The sequence below is a fragment of the Salvelinus sp. IW2-2015 genome, unplaced genomic scaffold, assembly GCF_002910315.2.
Source record: "Salvelinus sp. IW2-2015 unplaced genomic scaffold, ASM291031v2 Un_scaffold4282, whole genome shotgun sequence".
Lineage (NCBI taxonomy): Eukaryota > Metazoa > Chordata > Actinopteri > Salmoniformes > Salmonidae > Salvelinus > Salvelinus sp. IW2-2015.
Window position 1 is genome coordinate 85,687 of NW_019945553.1, and position 7,667 is coordinate 93,353.

Genomic DNA, 7,667 nt, shown 5'->3' on the forward strand with positions numbered 1-7,667 from the left:
CCATAGAGATAGCATCAGAGTATCCTCAGTGAACAGTTTACCATGGAGATCATACATCCATAGAGATAGCATCGAGTTATCATCAGTGAACAGTTACCACGGAGATCATACATCCATAGAGATAGCATCAGAGTTATCCTCAGTGAACAGTTACCACGGAGATCATACATCCATAGAGATAGCATCAGTTATCCTCAGTGAACAGTTACCACGGAGATCATACATCCATAGAGATAGCATCAGAGTTATCATCAGTGAACAGTTACCACGGAGATCATAATCCATAAGATAGCATCAGAGTTATCCCAGTGAACAGTTACCACGGAATCATACATCCATAGAGATAGCATCAGAGTTATCATCATTACCCAGGAGATCATACATCCATAGAGATAGCATCAGTTATCCTCAGTAACAGTTACCACGGAGATCATACATCCATAGAGATAGCATCAGATTATCCTCAGTGAAACAGTTACACGGAGATCATACATCCATAGAGATAGCATCAGAGTTATCCTCAGTGAACAATTACCACGAGATCATACATCCATAGAGATAGCATCAGAGTTATCCTCAGTGAACAGTTACCACGAGATCATACATCCATAGAGAAGCATCAGAGTTATCATCAGTGAACAGTTACCACGGAGATCATACATCCATAGAGATAGCAGCAGGATCCAGTCCTCCACGGTCCCCATGAGGGGTTATCATCAGTGAACAGTTACCATGGAGATCATACATCCATATAGAGTAGCATCAGAGTTATCATCAGTTACCACGAGAATCATACATCCATATAGATAGCATCAGATGTATCATCAGTGAACAGTTACCACGGAGATCATACATCCATAGAGATAGCATCAGAGTTATCCTCAGTGAACAGTTACCATGAGATCATACATCCATAGAGATAGCATCGAGTTATCCTCAGTCAACACATTTCAGATAGATGCTAAACATGGATGCTATAGTATTATTCTGTCACATTGCAATGATCAGTCCTCTGGATACTGTAACAGAACACATTCAATAGTCAGTCCTCTGGATACTGTAACAGAGACACATCAATAGTCAGTCTCTGGATACTGTAACAGAGACACATTCAATAGTCAGTCCTCTGGATACTGTAACAGAGACACATTCAATAGTCATCCTCTGGATACTGTAACAGAGACACATTCAATAGTCAGTCCTCTGGATACTGTAACAGAGACACATTCAATAGTCAGTCCTCTGGATACTTGTAACAGAGACACATTCAATAGTCAGTCCTCTGGATACTGTAACAGAGACACATTCAATAGTCAGTCCTCTGGATACTGTAACAGAGACACATTTCGAGAAACAACAATACACAGAAAATCCGTAAACAACAGCGACAACAGCAACAACAGCGACAACAGCAACAACAGCGACAACAGCAACAACAGCGACAACAGCATAAACTGCTGCCGTAGGTCGTCTAACAGGGTGTCAGGTGATGTATGGGTCAGGTCAATAACCAGTAAATAACGGCCATGTGGTCGACAGAGACAGACTAATCTACCTAATGCATCCACTGGTCACTGTGAAGGGTTCCCTGTGTGTGTGTCCATGGAGGTTCTAACATACTATGTAAATGTTAAATACTCAGGAGTCAGGGTATCCTACTACATAATAACTCTACCTGTAATCAGTCACATTACCAGCTAAAATATTTTAATCAGATTACAGATACTTTTGGAAAAACTAGATGATTACTTCTTGGATTACATTTAAAATGCTCTCTCTCTCTCTCTCTCTCTCTCTCTCTCTCTCTCTCTCTCAATTTTCAATTTTCAATTCAATTCGCTTTATTGGCATGACGTAACAATGTACATATTGCCAAAGCTTATTTTTGATATTTACAATATAAAAATAAATACAAATGAGAATCAAAATTGTCAATGGGACAACAGTAACAACAATAACCAAGGGTCAAAATAACCATACATTCAACAATAACAATAAGCATACAGTAGAGGACATGTGCAGGTTGATTGGTCTGTCAGACACTGTCCCTCATCTTATGGCAGGCAGCAATGTAGTGCGCTGCCAACCCACAGCTCTCTGCGTTCTCCCCTAACAGGACGGGTAGCCTATCCTCATCAGAGAGGTCTTTAATAAGGGTTTCAAATTTGGGAAAATGACACTCTCTAATTGTTTTATATATTTTTTTAAATTTTGTCAGGGAATGCAGCTCCGTCTCAGGTTCTGCTGTTGTGCAGTGATTGCACAGCCTTTTCTCTACAAGGAGCCAGGTTTTCCTGTGTCTACCCTTCTCAATGGCAAGRCTGTGCTCACTGAGCCTGTACTTTGTCAAGGTTTTTCTAAGGTTTTGATCAGTTTTTATGGTCAAATATTTAGCCACGGTGTACTGTCGATTTAGGGCCAGATAGCACTGCATTTTGCTTTGTGTTTGTGCTTGTGTTTCCTAATAAGCAATGTAGTTTTGTTTTGACTGTGTTGTAATTTGGTTTATTCTGATTGATTGGATGTTATGGTCCTGGGCTTCAGTGTGTTAGTAGAACAGGTTTGTGAACTCAGCCCCAGGACCAGCTGGATGAGGGGACTCTTTTCTTTGCTCAGCTCTTGGCATTGCAGGGCTTGGTAATGATATGAGAGGGGGTCACTGTATTTTATATGTTTCCAAAACTTAATTTCTCTTTTTTGAGTTTTTATTATTAGTGGATATTGGCCTAATTCTGCCCTGCATGCATTGTTTGTTGTTTTCCTCTGGACATGTAGGATAATCTTACAGAACTCTGCATGCAGGGTTTCAATGGGGTGTTTGTCCCATTTGATGAAATCTTGTTTTGCAAGTGGACCCCACACCTCGCTGCATGAAGTGCAATTGGTTCAATGACATATTCAATTAGTTTAAGCCAAATTTTAAATAGGTATTTCAATTTGAATTTGCTTTTTAATGGCGTAGAATGCCCTGCGTGCTTTCTCTCTCAGTTCATTCATGCCTCTAAGGTGTCCAGTTGAGCTTATTTTTTAAACCTAAGTAATTGTAGTGTGTACAGTACTCTATATATTTGTACCAATTGAGAACTTTGGTCTAATTCCCTGAGATCTGGATCTTCTCTGGAAATCATTATTTTAGTCTTTTTGGGGTTTACTGCCAGGGGCCCAGGTCTGGCAGTACTGCTCTAGCAGGTCCAGCTCTGCTGTAGGCCATGTGCTTGTGGGTGACAGCAGGCATAGGTCATCTGCGAAGAGAGTAGGCATTAAACTTCTGAATGTGGAGACTAACACCAGGGCTGAGGGATTTTTCTAGAATAGGGCCAATCGTTAAATGTAAATATTGAAGAGTGCAGGGCTCAAGATTGCAACCCTGGCGAAGGCCCCGTCCCTGGTTAAAAGAATTCTGTTAATTTCTTACCAATTCTAATTGCTGCACGTATTGCCAGTATACATTTATTAATTATGTCATCTGTTATACCCCCTACACCACTTTCAAAAACTTTGTAGAACAGTCCTGCTATGCAAATAGAATCAATGCTTTTTGGAAGTCGATAAAGCAAGCGTATATTTTTGTATTATTTTGGTGACATGTTTATCTATCAGGGTGTGTAGGGTGTAAAATATGATCAGTTGTGCGATGTTTTGGTATAAATCCAATTAGGCTTTTACTCAAACATTGTGCTTATTAAGGAAGTTTTAGAACTCTTACATTTATAATACTACAGGAAAACCTTCCCCAGGTTACTGTTCACACAAAATGCCTCTGTAATTGTTTAGGGTCAAAATTTGTCTCCGTTCTTAAAGATTGGGGTTATGAGTCCTTGATTCCAGATGTCAGGGAAATAACCTACACTCAGATCAAATTAAACAGTTTTAATATAGCCAATTGAAATTTTGCACTAGTGAGTTTGAGCATCTCATTTAGGATGCCATCAGGTCCGCATGCCCTTTTTAAATTTGAGAGCCTGAAGTTTCTTATAGAGCTCCTGGTCAGTAATTGGGGAGTCCAGTGGATTTTGATTGTCCTTTATAGCTTTTTTCTAATCCATTCAACTTCTCATGAATTTGGCATTGTTCTGCGTGTTTGTGTCAACTTGAACGGTGTTGTAGAGTGTTTTAAAATGGGTTTGTCCATATGTCACCCATTTTGTATCGCTAAATTCCTCTTGTTTAGAATTTATTTTTATTTTTTTCCATTTTGCAAGAAGTTGTGTGTGTTTATGGACTCCTCAATTATGTCAGCTGCTTGCTGTTTGTTACTGTGCTTTTTTTGGTTCGAGTGTACGTTTATAGAGTTTTTAAAGTCTCTCTCTTTCTCTCTCTCTCTCTCTCTCACTCTCCCTCTCTCTCTCTTTCCTCTCTCTCTCTCTCTCTCTCTCGTTTCTCTCTCTCATTTTGACACCATTCTGTTTCTCCTATGACATTCAATTCAGCTTTGAAAAAAGGTGCAGTTTAAGTTTGTTCTACCTGAGTGAGTCTGACCACCAATCAGAGACCACTCTGATGACACACCAAATGATGACCACCAATCAGAGACCACACCAAATTATGACCACCAATCAGAGACCACTCTGATGACAGACCAAATGATGACCACCAATCAGAGACCACTATGATGACACACCAAATGATGACCACCAATCAGAGACCACTAGGATGACACACCAAATGATGACCACCAATCAAGAGACCACTATGATGACACACCAAATTGATGACCACCAATCAGAACCACTATGATGACACACCAAATTGATGACCACCAATCAGAGACCACTAGGATGACAACACCAAATGATGACCACCAATCAGAAGGAACCACTAGGATGACACACCAGAATGATGACCACCAATCAGAGACCACTATGATGACACACCAAATGATGACCACCAATCAGAGACCACTATGATGGCACACCAAATACTTTGATGGATCCTTTGTGTCTTCTTCTAATCCCTCTTAAGGGGAAAGTAATCAAAAAGTAAAAGTAATCTGATTACCTGAGTTTGATAATCAGATTACATTTAGAAGTAATTTATCAAACCTTTGTAAATACTGACCACACACACACACACACACACACACACACACACACACACACACACACACACACACACACACACACACACACACACACACACACACACACACACACACACACACACACACACCACACACACACACACACACACACACACAAGCACACACACACACACACACGGCACCAGCATGACACAAAGAGTGAAGACCTTGAGAAAGGTGAAAGTACCCAGACAAGTCAGTTACCAACACTAGGGGTTGTTTAACTATAGCGAGGATACTTACTCGCTTCCACCATGTTCCAGCTGGACAGCAGAAGGGTAACGAGGCTCAATGAGACAGCACCATCAGCAGGCATGTTCCCCCCCCCCTCTCTCTCTCTCTCTCTCTCTCTCTCCTCCTCCTTCGCCACTAGATCACATTGCAAACAATTCCCTCACCCACATCTGTTGATCTTTTTTGAAAGAAAAAAAGAAAAAAGAAATAGCGTTAGTGTGATTGGTTTTCCTGGAGGGGAAAAACGTTGCTGTAACGGGAATGTCGGTCCACAAGGACTCACGGTTATGAATCGATTCCGGTCAGTGGTCCGCTGTGGACAACAGCACAGCTCGATATCCGACGGTGAATGATGTTAACATCCGTGATGTTGCTTCTAAGCCGGGTTGAAACAGCTGTTGTGTATTTTTGAGAGAATGTAAACGGAAGGAAAAGAGGAGAGTGGGAAGAAGAGAGAGAGGAGGAGACAGCTGTTGCTCCCGTTGGGCGTTTCAGAACCACGGTCAGCGCCCACTAGCCGTACACGTTCACCAGTTCACAGACAGAAAGGAGGGGAGAGGTAAAGGGATAAAGAAGAGGAAGGGAGGAGGAGGAGGAGGAGGAGGAGATATCTTGTCGTCTGTCTCCAGGGTTTGGCAGTTTACCGTTCAGCCTGCATAGCACGAGAGGATCCTACTGACAAGCGTGTTCTTCCGCGAGTCCCAGGAGACACGCTGGCACGCGAATATTTCTTTCATCTACTGCCCGGTTTGTTAAATCTTGCATACACAACGGTAAATCTCTCTCTCTCACTTTCTCTCATAAATCAGACCTGATTCCTCTGCAGAGAGTGAGCAGGCGTGTGGATGATGGACCCAGAGCCATATATAAATATATCTGTATGGTTTTGGGATGGTCTATTTTCTCAGATCACATGAGAAAAATATAATATAGCAATCATTGACGTGTGTGTGTGTGGTACCGAGTACAGAGTCAATGTGGAGACTATATACAGGGGGTACCAATACGGAGTCTAATGTGGGACTTATATACAGGGTGTACACAATACAGAGTCAATGTTGGAGACTATATACAGGTGGGGCGGTACCATACAAGAGTCAATGTGGCAGACTATATTACAGGGGTACCAATACAGAGTCAATGTGGAGGCTATATACAGGGGGCGGGTACCAATACAGATCAATGTGGAGACTATATACAGGGGGTACCGGTACAGAGTTAATGTGGAGACTATATACAGGGGTACCGGTACACGAGTCAATGTGGAGACTATTACAGGGGGGTACCGTAACAGAGTCAATGTGTGAGGACTATATACAGGGGGGTACCGCGTACAGAGTCAATGTGGAGACTATATACAGGGGGGCACCGATACAGAGTCAAGTGGAGACTATATAAGGGGGTACCAACTACAGAGTCAATGTGGAGACTATATACAGGGGGGTACCAATACAGAGTCAATGTGGAGACTATATACAGGGGGTACCGGTACAGAGTCAATGTGGAGACTATATACAGGGGTACCGGTATACAGAGTCAATGTGGAGACTATATACAGGGGGGTACCATACAGATCATGTGGAGACTATATACAGGGGGTACCAATACAGAGTCAATGTGGAGACTATATACAAGGGGGTACCAATACAGAGTCAATGTGGGGACTATATACAGGGGGTACGGTACAAGTCAATGTGGAGACTATATACAGGGGGTACCGATACAGAGTCAATGTGGAGACTATATACAGGGGGTACCAATACAGAGTCAATGTGGAGACTATATACAGGGCGGTACCATACAGAGTCAATGTGGAGACTATATACAGGGGGTACCAATACAGAGTCAATGTGGAGACTATATACAGGGGGGTACCAATACAGAGTCAATGTGGAGACTATATACAGGGGGGTACCAATACAGAGTCAATGTGGAGACTATATACAGGGGGTACCAATACAGAGTCAATGTGGAGACTATATACAGGGAGGGTACCAAATACAGAGTCAATGGAGACTATATACAGGGGGGGTACCAGTACAGAGTCAATGTGGAGACTATATACAGGGGGTACCAATACAGAGTCAATGTGGAGGACTATATACAGGGGGTTACCAATACAGAGTCAATGTGGAGGCTATATACAGGGGGTACCGGTACAGCGTGCAATGTATTTGGAGGCTATATACAGGGGGTACTGTACAGAGTCAATGTGGAGGCTATATACAGGGGGTACCGTACAGAGTTCAATGTGGAGGCTATATACAGGGGGTACCATACGAGTCAGTCAATGTGGAGACTATATACAGGGGTACCATACAGAGTCAATGTGGAGACTATATACAGGGGCACT

The 7,667-nt window shown here is 42.3% G+C and overlaps 1 non-coding gene across 1 annotated transcript in view; it reads right to left on the bottom strand.

Annotated features, from left to right (window-relative positions):
* Window positions 1-6,261, bottom strand: part of LOC112077105 (uncharacterized) — a 21,621-nt gene extending 15,360 nt beyond the window's left edge. Inside the window, exons 1-2 of the transcript XR_011478034.1 lie at window positions 5,598-6,261; window positions 5,324-5,492 (exon numbers count right to left, since the gene is read on the bottom strand). This is a non-coding gene — a transcript (uncharacterized protein). The remainder of the gene's footprint in view (window positions 1-5,323; window positions 5,493-5,597) is intronic.
* Between the last annotated feature and the right edge of the window lie 1,406 nt (window positions 6,262-7,667).